Here is a 19452-nt window from a genome sequence, read left to right as displayed (position 1 = left end):
CAAGATTCAAAATGGAGTTATTTTTTTCTTCCACCGTGATAATAATTTCAAAACAAGTGCTTATAAAAATTCTGTCCACTCGAGGTCCGTAAAAATAAGTCTCCATGGAGTCGTTTACAGAAAGGAAACAATTTCATGAAAAGATTTATTGAAACAGATAGCCTACAGTAATTGTTGAGATATTTTTCAACATATTCCCCACCGGAATTGAGACATATGTCATATCGTGTGCTCAAACTTTGTATCCCTATGTCATAGAAGTCTGCCGCCTGGAATCGGAACCACTGTGACACACTTTCTCAACATGATTCGGAATGGAAAGGAACCTCCTCAATACTGGTCAAAATCACTTTTGATACCAATCTACAAGAGAGGGTATGGAAAGGATTGTGAAAATTATAGGGTAATTAGTTCATTAAATACTGGTTATTAAATATTTGTAAATTTAATCAAAAATAAATTATATCAATATTATGATAATATTTTAGGCGAAGAACAAAATGGATTTAGGAAAGACAGATCATGCTGTGATGGCTACTTCACAATGAAACTTCTGATGAAAAAAAAAAAAAATCGAGAATTCAATACAGAAACACACATTGCATTTCTGGACTTCAAAAAAGCTTTTTATCATGTAAATCGTAACATGTATCAGTAGAAGATTGCATCCCATAACATACGGTCCAGAATACTTATAATAGGCAGCATATAAAGATACTTCAATCTCAATTAAAATTGCAGATAAATTGTTAGCCTGGAAGATGGTCTCTTCTGGTGTCCAACAAGGATGTCCACTGTCCCCATTGTATTTAACATATATATGAATGCCACGATACATGAATTTAGTAAAACAAGGCATGGCCATATATCAATAAACCGCAATTTAAATTTGAACGTATTGTTATTAGCATCTCTCTATCCATCCATCCCACGGTATGACAGAATGTTTCAATTACAGTAGGAAATGTGTTTAAAAATAGCTCAACAATTTTTGTATCTGTTCCAATAAATATTTCGAATGAAACTGTGTTTTCTTTCTGTAAACAGCCCCAGGGAAATTTAAATTTTAAGGTCCTCGTAATTGCGCTCGGGTAGCCAAAATTTGTATAAGCACTTGTTTTGATATTATAAACATGATGGAAGGAAAATAATTAAGATTTTTATCTGTCTTCATGAGAATGTTTGCTTGTTTGTACAGTGGGCACACAAAAGTAAATCAGTATGTTAAAGTTGCCTAATTCCGTGATACTTTTAATTGCGCGATAAGTTTTTTCCACTGAATGTCACAGAATTGGTATCTTGCTAGGAAGTTCACCTATGTCTCAAAAGTAGGCGAAAGATGCATTCTTTCGAGAAAGATGTCTTGCGCTATGGTCGAACGGCAAAGCTTCGAATGACATCCATTTTTTTTAAAAGTATCACGGGATTAGGGGTATAATAATAATAATAATAATAATAATAATAATAATAATAATAATAATAATAATAATAATAATAATATTTATTTCATTCCAAAGACTGTACAATGGAGCATAGGAAAATGTCATGATAAGAAAAAACATTTAAATACCAGAAAATGATTTACAAGTAAGCAATATGTTCATAAGTTACATACAAGGAAATAATCACATTTTATAATATCATATAGACAATTCTCCTTAAAAGGTATACAGCTATATAGAGTTAAAATACTTGCCAATATTATACAGTGACAAGTCTATTAATTTATTTTTAATTTCAGTCTTAAAAAGCCTCAAGCTTAAATGTCTAACATTGTCGGGTAAAACATATATAACTTTTTACAAATCTCTACAAACCTGCTATTAGTAGTAGTGTAGTTACATTTTCCTTTTCTTAAATCATTTTTATGCCTTGTAGAATAGCTATGCACTGAGCTATTTGTAGTAAAATTATTAATATTTGTTTGTACATACATTAAACAACTTAAAATATACAAAGACGGTACAGTTAAAATTTCAAGTCTCCGAAATAAAGGTTTACAATGTGTACGGTTATCAACATTACAAATTATTCTTACTGCCCTCTTTTGTAGTTTCAATAACTTTATTATTTTAGGATCATTACCCCAAACTATTATTCCATACGTCAGATGGCTATGGATATAAGCATAGTAAACGGATTTTATCACTTCAACACTAACATTTATTTTTAATTTCCTTAACATAAAAATACCTTTGTTGAGTTTCTTAGATAGTATGTCAATATGACAATCCCATTTAAGTGTAGATTGTATATGCACTCCTAAAAATTTGACAGATTCTTTACAATTGATTCTATTGTTTAAGGAAAACTCTAAGTTCTGTATCTTCTCTTTGTTTAAGCAAAGAGAATCAGCTGAACACCAATCTTCTATTTTTCGGTTGATTGCATCAAGATCATTAATAATTTTCTATCTATCGTATCCAGTAATTGTTATAGCAAGATCATCCGCATATAAATATGATTTTATGTATTTGCCATCAATTGTATAGGGTAAGTCATTTACATAAATAATGAATAAAATCGGTCCCAAAATGGAACACTGCGGTACACCAATATTAGTAGTTGTGTACTGAGAAAAACTGTTACTAAAATATACCGTCTGTTGCCTATTGTTTAAATAATTCTTAAAAGATTTTAAAGCTAATTCACTAAAACCATAAAACTTCAATTTCATTAAAAGTATTTCATGAGAGATACTGTCAAATGCTTTTGACATGTCATAAAAATCGACTTAAAACATGCATTTTACCATCAATATTTCCAATGCATAATTTAACAAAATTCACAACAGCATCACAAGTTCCCTTACGAGCCCTAAAACCATACTGGCATTGGGAAAACAAATTACTATTTTCAAAGAAACTCAACAAAAGCTTATTAATAATTACTTCAAACACCTTAGATATGACAGGTATAATAGATATTGGGCGATAATTATTATAATCAGATCTAGATCCTTTTTCACATATTGGTGTAACTTTAACATATTTGAGACATTCAGGGAAAGTGCCAACATCTATACAAGAGTTAAATAAATAACGGAAATCACGGAAATAGGCAACTTTACCCTATAAAATAAGTATCTGGGAATCAAATTTCTGAATCAGCTTGTACTTCTAGAATCGAAAACAAAATGAGAGAGAGTAACGAAATGATATTTTGAGAAACTAGTGCCGGAGTGGTGGCTGCGGGGAAGTACTTACGTAGCAGTAGTTGCGACGGAGCTATCTCAAATCAAATGGAGAGAGAAAAGAGCCGGGCGGCCGTCCCTTTGTGCGCTCGCAGGGCTGATATCTCCTTTATATAATCCACATAACTCGCTCTCTATCGAAAGCAGTTCGGCATCGGGGCGCGCTTTGTTGGAGTCGCTGGTTTTCTTGTGTTTGCCTTCTACTAGATGTAAGCCAACTTTCTGGTGCGTTCAGCACAATCGCCGCAACTTCCTGTTCCAAGCCACCTCAATCCGGCACAGAGTGAAATTAAATGTGAAGCTAAAAGTAACATTAAAGGGGAGGAGTACTGCGAAAGGTGAAAGATAAATACATGACTCGATGTAAAATTGAGGGTAGAGGTAGAGGGCAAAGATAAAACCAACATGGAGGAAAATTAAGATAAGGACAGATAATAAGTGAATCGAACAGTATAAAGATAAATTAATTCATTAAATTGGTACTAATATTACTTTACTTCCAGTATCCAAATCGGAGATGGGCATTTGTGTGCATTTGCATCGCGTGAATTTTATTCCTAATAACCGTGCTGAAGTTTACCTAACGTCTAAGCGCTCTTAGTTGCTCACTGGAGTCAGTATGAATTCGTGGTGTTGAAATATGTCGTTTACTGCAGAAGACAGAGGAACCAATTGAATCCTTTATAGCAGCGTTTCTCAAACTATGGTCCGCGGACCACTTGTGGTCCTCGAGTTCTGCCCTTGTGGTCCTTCAAAAAAGACAGAAGAAAAAATAAAATTCAAACGAATTGCGTATCACACTATAGCTGAAAATCTCAGAGTTTGGAAATGACACACGGCAATAACCTTTCACTTTTTCTCCCAGTACTAATATTTTATGAAATTTCTTACCCTACCCGTCTACCCACTTCCCACTCTACTCTCAGCAACAAAAGAGAGGTTTAAAACACTATGAACGTGGCGTTTCTCGCCATCTTCTCACTGTATTTTTGGCGAGTCTCTAACCCAGCCAGAGACCACTCGAATTCATAACAGAGGACCAAAGTACCGAACATTTTCATGTATTGATGACTTTCTTAATAGTTTTACCGACACCCAGTCTGCACATTGAAATGGACACGTACTGTACGGTATACACTAATAATACAACGTGCCAAATTGCATCTTTACTTGTTCAAAATTGGGCACGTTTCTGCATTAATTTTTTATTTGTTTTTCCAGATGGCGATATAAGAAATTTTAGACTCCGCCTATTTTAAAACCGACAGGTTTACTTTTTACACTTGCGTGTTTTGTCTCTAAGTGCCGTTTCAATTTGGCGGGTTTCATACACTCGTTTGAAAGCACTTCGTAAAAAACATCGCACCGAGGTTTTGGTTCACTCTCATTGCCACACCATATAAATCCAAGTTCCAAATAACTCCTGTCATATTAGGATGGTATTTTTTCTTTGAATAGCTACCACTAGGACTAGATATTTCTTTAATGGCGCTATAATTAATATATTTCTTCACACACAGCTTCTGAACTATTAGCACTGCCTAAACGAAGCGTATCATCATGTTCCTTTCTTTTCAAAGATCCGGATCGAAGCCAGTTTTCCATTATTTATAATGGACACTATTTAACAGAGACATGGACAACTTCTAGCGTGTAGCACATAAGAAGGGTTTCAAACAACTAACTGCTAACAGGCAAGCGACGAATCAACAATGCACAGAATTTGTTATAAGTTACTTGTGATTGGCTATAAAAAAATATAAATAGAATAGTATTATAATTAATTAATTCTATTTTAAAATATAAGTATACTGGTATTAAAATATGCTACAAAATGATAAATTTGCTTTTGAAGGGAACAAGAGTAAGGTGGTCCGCGGAACTGTTCTGACTTAAAAAAGTGGTCCCCACTTCAAAAAGTTTGAGAAACGCTGCTTTATAGGAAAGAATTTCAGAAATAGAGAAGGGGGACACTGTTAAGTTAGTGTAAAGTTATTACCAATGTTATAAAACTGCATTTAGAGCACCATGCTAGTCAGTATAGAGATGTCACAGGAGTTGAACCTGAAGTACTTCTGAGTTACATTCATAATGATAAATTTAGTTGATGGTTATGGTAATAAAGGTAAATATATTGTCAGTATTGTTGGCTACTCCCTTATGAAACTGATTCAAAATATCACCATCATCTTAATAATGTTGTACATCTTCAAGAAGAATATTATAGTAGTCACCTTCCTCTTAATCATGTTATTAATCACCTTTATGATGACTGTAACAGGTAGGGTAATTTTAATCGTGATGGTCACCATCTTTATCAAGTTGATTAATTGAAGGTGAGAATGAGATAGTCCAAAGTTACACATTTAACAAAAATCGCTTTTAGTGCGAGTTCATTTCTTAAACATTTGGGGAAGCTACTGGTACAATAAGTTATAGAAGTTACTCGACGTAAATATACGCTGAAGAAATTATGATACCGCTCATAATAGCATCGGACTCTAAACATTTAATACATTCTTCTGTAAAATTTTGTATGTGTGGCTTAGGACTATATCATCATCATTATCACCTCTTCAATTGAAATATTCATATTGATGAAATTAATCATTGCTTTCATGATAACATTATCTTGACTATTACACTTTTACTACGTCATACTACTTTTGACCAATAAAACGGTACGAAAGGACGTCTTTCAACCAATCATGGCTGCTTATCGCACAATTTTATCGCGTCCCTAGCATTTGTTTATTTTTATCACCACCCTAGCATTTGTTTCTTTGTTTGCCAACATTTCAAACTGCATTGGTCTGGACGTCCAAAAAAAAAAAAAAAAAACAAAACAAAACAAAAAAAAAAAAAAAACAAAATTACAAACCACTCCAGTCGATACACAGCACTTTCAAATATGACTCGCGTTGGCATTCAAGAACAAGAATTAATAAAGATCACTGGTCATAGCTATGCTTCTTCCCTGAAATCCTATTTACAAATAAATGAAGAGCACCATTCGGAAATTCTCAATAAGTTGAGGAATACACCATGTACATCAACGAGTTCCACTTCTTTTACGCACACGTCCAATATAACATCAACTGAACCACCACCACTAAAACATTCAAATTTGGAAATTGTACTTTCAATAACTGTTCCTAATTATAACTTTTCAAACACTTGTTTATTACATTTAGGTTATGTTATAGCTTCTGCTGTGTGATATTATGGATAGTCACGTATCAGAGATTGTTTAATGCTAAGATTTATTGAAAATAATCCGTCAAGTGAGGTTGATTACTGGGATCCGGATAATTGAAGTTTAATGCAACTGTTTAATAAAAATGAAACTGAATCAACAAAGCCTTCTTGGCTAGTAACCTCCACAGAGTTCAATGAAGATTCTATAGTTGGCACAACTGATAACAAGAAAACAGCTACTCATAACACACTATTGCCATCTAGCGGAATACAATGGTATAATAATACATTTGAAGACAGTTCAGTATTTTCGTAAGTCAATATTTTATTGCATTAGAGTACTTCGTTACTTCTAATTGTGTAATAGTCAATTAAATCCCACTTCAGTTTTGATTTTCTCTAGATAAATCAAAATCTCTAGTGAGATTACTGTTGAATATTTCGTTTATATGACGTCATTCCATTTTCAACCAATGAAGTGAATGAAATTTTGAATTCCAACCAATCACAGTCAGACTTTGCGATAATTTCTGCAGCTAGATTTATCGCTATCAATTTATCGCATGGTCGTTCTTTTGTTTAGTCGTTGTCGCCAACTGTTTCCCCGTAAATTGATGATCATGAATACATTAAGATGCAACTACACGGTTAAACTTTTCTTTCAACTTTAAAGCAATGAATGCAAGATTGATATTTAATATTAATTAATATGTTTACGCAGTGAAGACCACGTTCAAAACGGCGCACCATGTAGACACAAAATCCTTATGCATCTTAATTGAACGTACCTTTTGAACTTGATTCTATTCTTCCCAGATTGCACGCATACGCGATTGGAATATTGAACTGTGTAGATGTAGCTTTAGTTCCGTTACTACAGCGAGAATGCGTTTGTCGAGCTATAAAAAAATGCTTTCTTGTAGCACTCATTGTAACGGTCGAAACAAGGCACAGCTGACATTGGTCCTGCTTCCACAGGTAGGCCTAACGTAACCTATAAAATTGTAGCCTATAACATTTGTATTGAAATTAAACAATTAATAGACGTTCAAATTTATGTAACATCATCGCATATCAAACTCAAAGACCTTGCATAGTAATAATGTCTTTGATCAAACTGCCTTTCGTATGGCGTAATAGAATTCGTGTTTTAATTAGGCCTATCTATACAGAGATGGCTTCACTGTGTAGCAACATGTCTCGCTGTGAATACATAAGCATTGGTATATAGTTGTCCCCACTGTTACTGTTAAATTAAATTATGATTTCAGCAGATAATGAAAATGTATTTGTTATAATAATAAGAGAAAAGTGCAGTACATGTAATTAACAATGTTAAACCTGTATTTCGCTTTTCACAATTGGCATTACTGAATAATAACATCGAATTTCTTTATTGCAATAATCGATATTCATCTACGAGTATTTCAACTTCACAATGTCTGAATAGGTTAAGTATTCGTTAAAATACAATTATTAACATTTTGTGATCGAATTTTAGAGATATATTACTTAAATTTTTATTTTATTCACGAAATAGTCCTAATAAATGTCACTCGAGGTCTGAGAATTCCCAGATAAATCCACGAGCTTCGCTCGTGGATTTATCGGTAGATCTCAGACCTCTCGTGACATTACTACAGATAATATTGACCACCAGCTTCATAATGTTAATTATGATTAACATAATAGTCTTCTCAATTTTAGTGATATTGATGAACAACTTTACAATGACTGTAGAAGTAAACTTCGTTTCAAAAATATTCATCCTAACATTTATGAGCTTGATTACAGCAGCGACCATATTAGTGATGTTGATAGCAATAGTAATTATGTTTATCATTACCTTTGTGAAGGTGATTATAATTATCTTACTTACTTACTTACTTACAAATGGCTTTTAAGGAACCCGAAGGTTCATTGCCGCCCTCACATAAGCCCGCCATCGGTCCCTATCCTGTGCAAGATTAAGCCAGTCTCTATCATCATACCCCACCTCCCTCAAATCCATTTTAATATTATCCTCCCATCTACGTCTCGGCCTCCCTAAAGGTCTTTTTCCCTCCGGTCTCCCAACTAACACTCTATATGCATTTCTGGATTCGCCCATACGTGCTACATGCCCTGCCCATCTCAAACGTCTGGATTTCAAGTTCCTAATTATGTCAGGTGAAGAATACAATGCGTGCAGTTCTGTGTTGTGTAACTTTCTCCATTCTCCTGTAACTTCATCCCGCTTAGCCCCAAATATTTTCGTAAGCACCTTATTCTCAAAAACCCTTAACCTATGTTCCTCTCTCAGAGTGAGAGTCCAAGTTTCACAGCCATATAGAAGAACCGGTAATATAACTGTTTTATAAATTCTAACTTTCAGATTTTTGGACAGCAGACTGGATGATAAGAGCTTCTCAACCGAATAATAACACGCATTTCCCATATTTATTCTGCGTTTAATTTCCTCCCGAGTGTCATTTATATTTGTTACTGTTGCTCCAAGATATTTGAATTTTTCCACCTCTTCGAAGGATAAATCTCCAATATTTATATTTCCATTTCGTACAATATTCCCGTCACGAGACATAATCATATACTTTGTCTTTTCGGGATTTACTTCCAAACCGATCGCTTTACTTGCTTCAAGTAAAATTTCCGTGTTTTCCCTAACCGTTTGTGTATTTTCTCCTAACATATTCACGTCATCTGCATAGATTATAATTATCTTCGAACATATTTATAATGTTGTTCACAATATATATTATTTTATTTTAATGTACCGAAGTACATATGATGTTTCCATGCAGGTATTCTGCGTCATCATACGATGAAAGAGTAATGGAACGGAGAAAAATTCTCTCCGGCGCCGGGATTTGAACCCGGGTTTTCAGCTCTACGTGCTGATGCTTTATCCACTAAGCCACACCGCATACCCATCCCGGCGTCGGAATATATAAAATATATAATATATAAAATAATATATATGATATGCGTAAATCACTTCGTGATTTAAGACGGCGCTTATTCCATCGGATCCCGGCCAACTAGTCACTCATAACGAGTGCACCTCAGCACATGTGTGGACTTCAATCCTACGTTCATAGACATCTATGACGTAGTGCAGAGGGCGGCCACTAGCGGGAACCCAAGAGTTGGTATCCGGTGTGGCTTAGTGGATAAAGCATCAGTACGTAGAGCTGAAAACCAGGGTTCAAATCCCGGCGCCGGAGAGAATTTTTCTCCGTTCCATTACTCTTTCATCGTTGTTCACAATATCAAACTTCTTCGCGAAATAGATCGTAACAATCATCGTATTCACGATGTTTAGAGTTGTATTCATTATGATGTTCCTTTTCATGAATTTCAACAAAATCTTTATAGTGGTCATCATATTACGGTGTTAATACAAGCATTGTGATTAAGGTATTATTTATCACAAACTTGTTTATGAAGTTCATCATCGCCGTTTTGTAGTTTTTATCTTAGTACACTGTAAAGTCAGCTTCGCTAATTTAGTATCAACATAAGGATAGCTTTTCAGGCTGGCAATACATAAGCACTGCACAATACAGGCCCTTCTTTCGGGTGTGAAGCAGTATGCCCCTGAGAATGGAACCAGTAATTATTTCAGCGCAGGCGAGATTAAATTCCCGCATACCAAACACTTCTTATCAGATCCCAATTACGGCCGAGGCTTGACATCCCATACTTTCGGTACTATACACAGCCCTGCTCCCAAGCTGACAAGTGTGAGCGCTGCTTAAATGTGTTGGGTTCGTGCACGTTATACAAAGCGGGCGCCGGGGGGGGGGGGCGGGAGGAGCGGCTGCCTTAATACCCCTCAACCAACCCAGAACTTTCCAGCTGGAAACTGGCCATTTCAAATTCTTATAAGTTGGGGCAGTTGGCCGAGGGGATGGGGTCGGGAATGTGTGCAGACCTCGCCAGAGTTCCGCTTTCAGGGCCCAACGCCTGCTATCTGATGTGCTGCAGGGGGCCTTGCTGTTTGCACGTAAAGAATTTTCCTTTTTTCTTTTTTTATTCTCAAGATTTTTTGTGTGCATGTTTTTACCTATATTCATCCATGAGTGAAACCGATAGTGCTCTCCAGTAAAGGAGAAAAGGAAAACGAAAATGTATGGTTCACATCCATAACTTTCTGCGCTTACACCACTGAAAAACTCTGAAGTTTAAATGGCACATCTTCTGTTACATACACGGAGACGCGTATGTATGCTTTGCAGCTAGACTTTCTAAGAGTGAAAAGAAAGTCGCTACGCACAGGAGTATGTTGGAAGTATCTTTATGCTCTGTAGATTGATACAGTGGAGTGCTTATTTGTTCATAAATGGGGGTAAAAACTATCAGCCAATCAAAGATCATTAAACACGTTTGTACACACTGTATACTACGATATTGGTCCTATGTGCCCGTATCTCGGCGATGCAACTACTGCCGAGCAATGAACTCAGTGACTCGTAGATAGAAGACGGGGTGTAAGCAACCGGGTGAGTACAAACACTATTTACTGTTTTAATACTATGTATTACTGAGGATGATGTATTTGTCTTTAAGCATTGGAGGGACCACGCAGCAGTTTTCCTACATGTGTCAACTTAATTTTTTGTCTGAGTAAATGTATTATGAAATGGTATCAGTCTAAATGACTTAAAATATTTTTGTCGTTATTGTTAAAACAATTATTTTATTTAGAGGAGTTACCACTGTAATTATTTACTCTTATATTTGTATGTGTTATTAAAAAATCTTCTCCTTATATTTGTATGTGTACATATTTAGATGCTAAAATAGTTATTCTTATTGAGGTTTGTGTCTTCACGTATAAGTGTAAGTGAATTTCTTTGTTCTTCTTTACTGCACTCCTGATGTCGAGTATGAGCAAAGCAATCGCTTTATCAGTAACGTATTGAGTGATGTTCCTGTAATGGGCGGAGTCAGCTTTCCAAATTAGAAGTTTCCATAACAGAAGATTCCAACGGAGGGACTCCACTGTATTAGGGAAACGATTTTGTATTACTGTTTCAAAATAAACTGGAAATATTTCTAAACATATTTTATGATAGACTAAATATAGGCCTATAAGTTACAACAGAGATATCATGGTCGACATCTTCATTATTATCACCATCATCTTTCATGGGTTACATCTGTAAGGTTCGCTAAGATACTTTAAGGGTTGAACTCTTTCAACCATTGTCTACCTACGGTCCTTTTATTTTGGATCTGTATTTCAGCACTTTTTCTCCATTCGATAATCATCCGTTCTGTTAAAGTCATCTCTCCGTATTCCTGTATTTTGCCCATTTGTTTTAATACAGTTTTGCTTCACTTCACTCATTAAATTTACATCCAAATAATAGCTAGCTTGTTAGAACATCTTATTTGAGCTGTTTTTTATACTTTCTCTTTATACTTTTTTACCATTGTCCACAATTAAAAAAAAAACAAAATTCGGAATTGCCACTAGGTCTATTTAATAAAATGTCAAGTGTTCATTTTACTGTTTTCTCCAGTGTTGTCTTCATGGTGCCATATTGATTGTTAAATATATTTCTGAAATATATGACAAATAAATTAAACAGTTAATATTAGAGGAGAAAAATTCGCTCCGGCGCCGGGAATCGAACCCGGATCCTTGGTTCTACGTACCAAGCGCTCTGACCACTGAGCTACGCCGAATTCAATCCACAGCACTGGATCGAATTCCTCTCCCTCAATGTTTCCCTTTGTGGCCTTACTCCAAGTTAGGCATATATATTGACGTTTACGTCCAATGTCAACTGCCATATACTAGGGGCGCACTCAGCTGAGTGACTTGTTTGGCCGGGATTCCGCAGTTATATGAACTGCTAGCTGTGAGAATATTATTGATTTATTAATTGTCAATAGTACAGATATTATTCTGTAGGGCAAATTAATAAATCCATAATAAATAAATTGGAGTTTATAGGAGGTAGGGTTCTTAAATAAGTCTAGTGAAGACCCAATATACAATTACTGGAGAAACTGTTACAAATTTTACTTACTTACAAATGGATTTTAAGGAACCCGAAGGTTCATTGCCGCCCGCACATAAGCCCGCTGTGCTGTGGTCGTGCCAGAGAATCAGTCCTATTTCTAGCTTATGTTGTGGTCTCGTAACAAGCTGTTTGTTTTTACGGTGATGGGTTGTTAAGCCTTCGCCCAACCCCCAAACTAGAGGACCACCGCTTATCGGCTGTCCGCGACTCCTTATTTAATATATTTACAGCTACCATCCGTATCTGGAGGCCGTCTCCTCTAACCGCAACCTGACGAGATTCTGTCACATGAAAAGGAATTATAATGCATATAAGTTCATGAAAATATTTGGGAGCTAATTTTAACATAGATCTAATCAGGATGATATAACTGACAAAAATTAATAAAGGAAAAGCCCTTGCAAGAGAACCTCACACACACACGCACACACACACATTCACATACTGCGCGCACGCACACACACACATACGTAAGTGTTCTGTCCATGGGCAAGTCTTCCACTGCAAACCCAGCATCTTCTACATTCAAAAGCGCATGTATCTTATAATAAATTGTTCCTTGTGAAAAATCTTTCATAATCTACATTAATTACCATTCAAATTCGCTACAAAACGACATAACAGTACATTATGCAACGTATGAAAATTATGAAACGAGCTTGCGCTCGTTTCATAAACATACTCGCGTCTTAATTACTACCATTATAGGCAAGTTTCATACGACTTTTTGTGCTCGACCGTATTTCTAACTTGAAATTATTCATAAGTATCCATGTTATTCTTATCTGACTGGAGAGCGGAACTGACTTTGTGCAATATCTCGTAAATTGTGAGATGTGCGGAGACGTGAAAGTATTGATTTTTTTTCGAGAAACAAATGTCATTGACCTTGATATAATCTAGAGAGTAAAATAAACATGAATCTTGATATAACCTTGAAATTGATTTAGACACTGAAAAACGAGATGACAAATTAAATTTATTTCAATATTATTTACAATTAACGCTAACTATTATAGTAACAGAACATTACCTTCTGCGACAGTATTAAAGTTCCAGCCTCCGTGACGTTTCGCTAGTTGTCTTTCGATTGCATGAACGAGAATAATCGATACTTGCGCTTTCATATTGCTACAATGGTTTTTTCTGATTGGTGGAACACCTGAACTTTAATGAATAGGTGTACTTTAATGAGGTCCATTAAAGGGCTGCTACCAGGTGTATAATTACTACATTTCGGCATTGTCGAGCATAAAGTAATATTGATCATTCTCGTTTATATATTTCGCTATTAGAATCGCATTTTTCAATTTATCGCTATTGTTTCACCTATAGATTATTAATTATAACAGCTTAATTCCCGACTAAAATAAAAATAAGTTGTATAGCTTATATTTCGTAAGTAACGATCTCCATAAACAGCAAGCTATGATTATATGCGATGAGCAGTGATAAAACTGGACTGCTGACGGCACACTCCGCTTTTCGTTGGAGTCTAAGATATCTAACCACAGAGAATAATTAGATTTCAAGGAGGAACTGTCACCATTTGAACCAATTCGGAGCTACTGCGCCATTTTATCCAGTATCGGAATTAATTCACATGTTACGAAATGCATGGAAATGCGGCAAGTGTACACACTCTTTGCTGTCACCGAGATGTCTGTCTTGTGTACGGCGAACACAGTAAATTCGCAAATAATTGTGCTCCAAGTCAGATATTTCATCACAGTTAAATTAAAGGTTTTTCCCTTCAACCGAGATTTGCCTCGAATTGCTTACAATCTGAGGCAAAATTATAGCGTTTAATTGCTCATTAGGATTAATTAGCGGCAGCATGACGTGCTCATGTCTTTGTTTCGGTGACTAACGTACAGAGGATCGAGGTTGTTAAGATCTCTCTTGCACGACAGTTTAACAATTTAGAAATCAGGGTCGCTTGAAGAAAAGGAAACTGTTGATTGTTTTGCTAGTTTAAGCATAAAAGACGTTCCGATATTGGCCGAGTAATACGGGTTTTAAGAACTATCGTCCCATATCCCATGTAAATACCTGTTAACTAAACTACAAGCAAAATCGTCCCACCTTTACAATGAAATTTATCTTGGTGAAAATACATGTACCGGTAGTTAAAGTTTTTAGTTCTTCTGAACTCAAATTTGAAGTAAAAAATTATACATTTTGATTAGACCAGAAAACGGACACAACCTCAATACAATAGACAACATAATACGAAAGACAAAACATAATCACAAAAAAGAAACATAAGAATACAAAGAATACAACACAAACACAAGAACACAAAAAAATTCATCACACTAACATACGAAAACAAAAACACACACAAGATTGCAACCTCATTCAAGAAATTAATTACAACATCGCATAAAGAACAAATAATACTCTACAAAAACATCTCAACACACATACAACACAAACAAATACAACCACACAGGCGTATACAAACTCAAACGTTACACCTGCAACAACTTCTACATAGGACAGACAGGCAGATCATTTCAAACACGTTACAAAGAACACATCCCAGCCATAACAAAATTACAAAACACTTCCACATATGCAGAACACATCACAAATGCTAACCAAACATACAGAGACATCAACACAGACATGGAAATTCTACACATCCAACCAAAAAGCCAAAAACTAAAGACACAAAAACACATCCAAATGAAATTCTCAACACACAACTCAATTTCAGAACACACACACTCTTTGACTCCACATTACACTACACAAACACACCCCCACAGGAAACAAAACAAAACGCGCCAAGTCCAGCAACAACCAGTTCTGATGATGATCAATAGTAGGCCGAAACATGTTAACAAGGTAACATAAAATTTAACACGTTAAAGACATATAATACATTCAAAAATTATATAAATGTTAAATGTTATATTTCATTTAACGACGCTCGCAACTGCCGAGGTTACATCAGCGTCGCCGGTATGCCGGAATTTTTGTCCCGCAGGAATTACTTTAAATGCCAGTAAATCTACTGACATGAGCCTGTCGCATTTTAAGCACACTTAAATATAATCGACCTGGCCCGGGATCAAAGCTGCAACCTCGGGCATAGAAAGCAAACTGTGCCAACCAGGCCGACCAAAAATTATATATCAAAGATAGTTTTGTACTCATATGAGATCGGACAAAAAAAAAAGTAATGGCTGGTTTAATAAAATCACTTTTAGTTACATTTTTAACCAACTACAATGTGATCATCTTCAAAGCAGTTCCCTTGAGACTAAACAAAAAACTTATTTCAACGTTGCTGTCACTGCTGGTAGCAGCTGTGAAACTCATCTTTTGAGACATTGTTTAATGCCTGGGTTGCGGTTTTTTCGCGTATTTCGTTAATTCCAAAAAGTAAAACCTCTACTAATCTGTCAAGAAAGATGACATGCTATGTCGAAGCTATTATCAGATAGGGTAGGAAGCAAGTAACTTTAATTTGTATTATCCCGGAATTTCCCTGAAGAAATTTGCGAAACCAGTAAAAATTCTAGTCAGGAGATCCGACCATTGGAATATAAGTTAGGCACGCTAACAGCACCGCGATCGGTACGCCTCTCTTTGTAGTTTGTAAAATGTTAAAGTAAGAATAACGCTAATCGAACAAGAGGACCACCTTTACACTCCAAAACTGTGGAATCCGAGTGTCAATTTTTTATGGCGTGAACTAGACAGGTCGTGGAGGAATTCTTTCTCTTAGATTTGATATTCGTATCAAACTTATGGCGGCTAGAAACCCTCTTGGGTTTAGTTTTCAAAGTTGGATGCAAAGTTTCTTCTAACTTCCAAATTCAATGCTATGCAGTCCGATGTTAGCGAAAGTGGAATTGTTCCTTTTATCCAGAATTCCCCTTTTTGTTATAAAAGTGCAAGAAGTCGAGGAATACCTTCCAAAAGCCTGAAAAATATTTTGAGTGGTAGAAGTTTTCAGAACCAGGAGAAAATGAACGTGTATGTTAGCTTTGGAAACCTGCACAAGAAACGTTAATAGTACAGATGCATGTGTCTCTTACATTATCATCATCATAGATATATTATAGTCCTAAAAATTGGCTCTTGTAAACTACAAAACTTTTTCTTGCCACCTCTTGGCTGAACACACCAGTGCAAGTGATCTCCCTCTTTCTTTGTAATTCAAAACTGCCCTAGGGATCCTTATTCTCGACATTTGGTCTTCTTGTCGAAGCTGGTTATTGTAACACTTACGTATGTATTCCTGTACTGATTTCACTATAAGTTCATGTAAAATGTTTTCATTTCTTTTAATATGTAACACACACACGCATGCACTTTTGATTAAACACTCAACAATGCAGCGCATTCACAGAACACCAATATAGCGCAATGTATTTCTGTGGATGTGAGGCTAGCCGCGTTTCGTACCGATAGTCGTAGTGAGTCGATATCCCATTTCCATTCCCCTCTGAAGTTTGTGATTATATCCAGTTTATCTAGTTGTTCGCTGCATGACTTCATCTCACTGACGTAATCCTGCATTCATCACTTTTTGTAAAATCCAGGTTAAGGTCCCATAACAAAGGGCAAGACTTACCAAGATCTTACGTAATGGAATGCAAGTATGTCTTTGGACCAGAGAAGGTTTAATTACCTATTTATGATGCCCATGTATTTATTAAATGTTAAATTCTCACTTCGAAATGCCTAGTTCCGTCAAGAATTACAGTTTGAAACCATGATATATATATATATATATATATTTAAATTCATTTAATTTAGCTAGAATTTAATTCATGCAAATTTTACTTGCAACAGAAAGCAATAAATTTTGTTTTTCACTTGGATAATTGCATGGAATATTTATCTCCTATTAATTTTAAATTATGGAGTGGCCTATGTAAGTCGTTAACAAGGGTAGTTAATAAAATCGAATAACCTACAAAAGTCACTTAGGCCTATTCTACATAAATAATTCGTTTTGCAGCAATATAACCACGCCTTAAAAATTTGACTCTTCTTATAATTTCCATTCCATTTACATTTTCCAAATTTGAAATATTTTAAAATTGAAGCTTTTAAAAAAGAAATTTATAAAATTATTCATGATATATAATATTAACAAATGTATTTTTTTACCTTTTATTTCTGTCGACTATATTCATGTTTTTATTGAATGTCACTGGCTTCTGTCTGATTGTCAATTTGAGAGAGAGAGAGAAACTCATCCGGCCTTAATCAAGGATGACCACGAGGATCCGGAAATGAATAGCAAACAAATACAATTAATTAAATATGAATAGTGTTATAAAAATAAAGTGTAATAATTAAGCACCATTGATTATCAATTGTAAAATAAAATCTTAGAAGATGACTAAATTATACTGATAAAAAAAGATTTTATTTAAAATTAGCATATACTTAATTAAGGCCTTCTGAGTGGTATAAATGAAATTGTATAATCTGCAGGGAATCTTTGAGAATTTGCGAGATGATTTTTTGAATTTCAAAAGATGATATTGATAATTGTTTTAAAAAATGATATGTAAATTTTGGTAAAGAACTCCGAGCACCAAAAATGTGTATTTTTCTCTCTTCTTCTCTTCTTTTTGTGTTATTTATTGGTTTGAAGTTACTTACTGTATTTAGTAAACTGTCCTTGTAAATTTTATGTTATATAATTGGCTAAGACCACACCGTACACGAGCTCTTACGGTAGTGGCTAGAAACATCTTTGTTTTATAAATTTAATTTTACTCACTAGCTAACTAGTTAAATAAATAAAAAAATTAATTGCATTAATACGTATATTATTTTAGTGGATTATTTTATGCGGCTTTATCAACTGCTGTGGTTCTCTAGCGTGTGAATGATATGAAGGTGATAATGCCGGCGAAATGAGTCCAGGGTCCAGCGTCGAAAGTTACCCAGAATTTCTTAATAGGTTAGGTAAAACCCCGGAAGAAACCTAAACCAGGCAACTTGTTCCAACCAAGATTTGAATCAGGGCCGCTCATTTCATGGTCAGACAGATTAACCGTTAGTCCATAACGGTGGACAATATGTATGTTGAATAAGAAGGACAAGAGTGCACATCCTTCTCTGATATCAGTAAATATTTGTCTCCAGTTCAATAACTTAAATCCAATTTAACTGAAATTAGAGTTAATTTTTACAAATAATTTGAATAATTTTGCTGTGTAATTTCATCACTTGTTAATACTGTTCGTTATTGAAACTGTAGAGATTAATTATACAAATCTGGCTTTCAGGTAGTAGCTCCCTGTAAAGCAGGTTTGAGTAATTTCAAGGAAAAATTGTTCCGGAGCCGGGTATCGATCCCGGGACCCTTCGCTTAGCGCGCGAACGCTCTACCGACTGAGCTACCCCAGGAACTATACACGACACCGTCAAAATTTTTCCTTTTTATATCCACACAACTCAAATGAGCTGACAAGATGCTAGAACTCAAGATAGAGAGATTAATTATGTCAAAAGTAATATTATAATGTAAACAAAGTCATCAAATAGACTACTACAGACATATATTTCTATACTGAATTCTCTATTCCAGTTTTCACTGTAAAATACGAATCACAACATGATCCCCCTTTGCTAAGTGTATTGTTCTCCTGTATGTGAACTTCAAGTATATACGTCCTGAAAGATACCGCCCGAAATACTTATTGTTAGCAGTCCGGTTTGTTTGTACTTTAATGTTCAACATGTGTTCAATTTGTATTACTGGTGGTGTGGAAGAGAAGGCCTGATGGCCTTAACTACACCACAATAGATAAATAAATAAATAAATAAATAAATAAATAAATAAATAAATAAATAAATAAATAAATAAATAAATAAATAAATAAATGTCGTTAAAGCTGTGATTAGACTTTCAGAAGCGGTAATCTTTAATACTGCTCCGAAAGTGATGTGTCTGTTTCTGTATGTGTGTAATCAATACACGTATCTATATAGTTATATGTTTATGAACCTATCTATTCGTAAATCCGTCCAAATATTCACTCATCC

At 35.1% G+C, this 19452-nt stretch overlaps 1 non-coding gene across 1 annotated transcript; it reads right to left on the bottom strand.

The window, feature by feature from the left end:
* Window positions 1–18740: 18740 nt before the first annotated feature.
* TRNAS-GCU (transfer RNA serine (anticodon GCU)) lies at window positions 18741–18814 on the bottom strand. Its single transcript has one exon. It is a non-coding gene; the product is annotated as a tRNA-Ser (tRNA).
* Between the last annotated feature and the right edge of the window lie 638 nt (window positions 18815–19452).

This window comes from Periplaneta americana, chromosome 3 (assembly GCF_040183065.1).
Source record: "Periplaneta americana isolate PAMFEO1 chromosome 3, P.americana_PAMFEO1_priV1, whole genome shotgun sequence".
NCBI classification, from domain to species: Eukaryota; Metazoa; Arthropoda; class Insecta; order Blattodea; family Blattidae; genus Periplaneta; species Periplaneta americana.
Note: the sequence above shows the minus strand (reverse complement) of the source record. Positions and strands in the feature narration are given on the sequence as shown.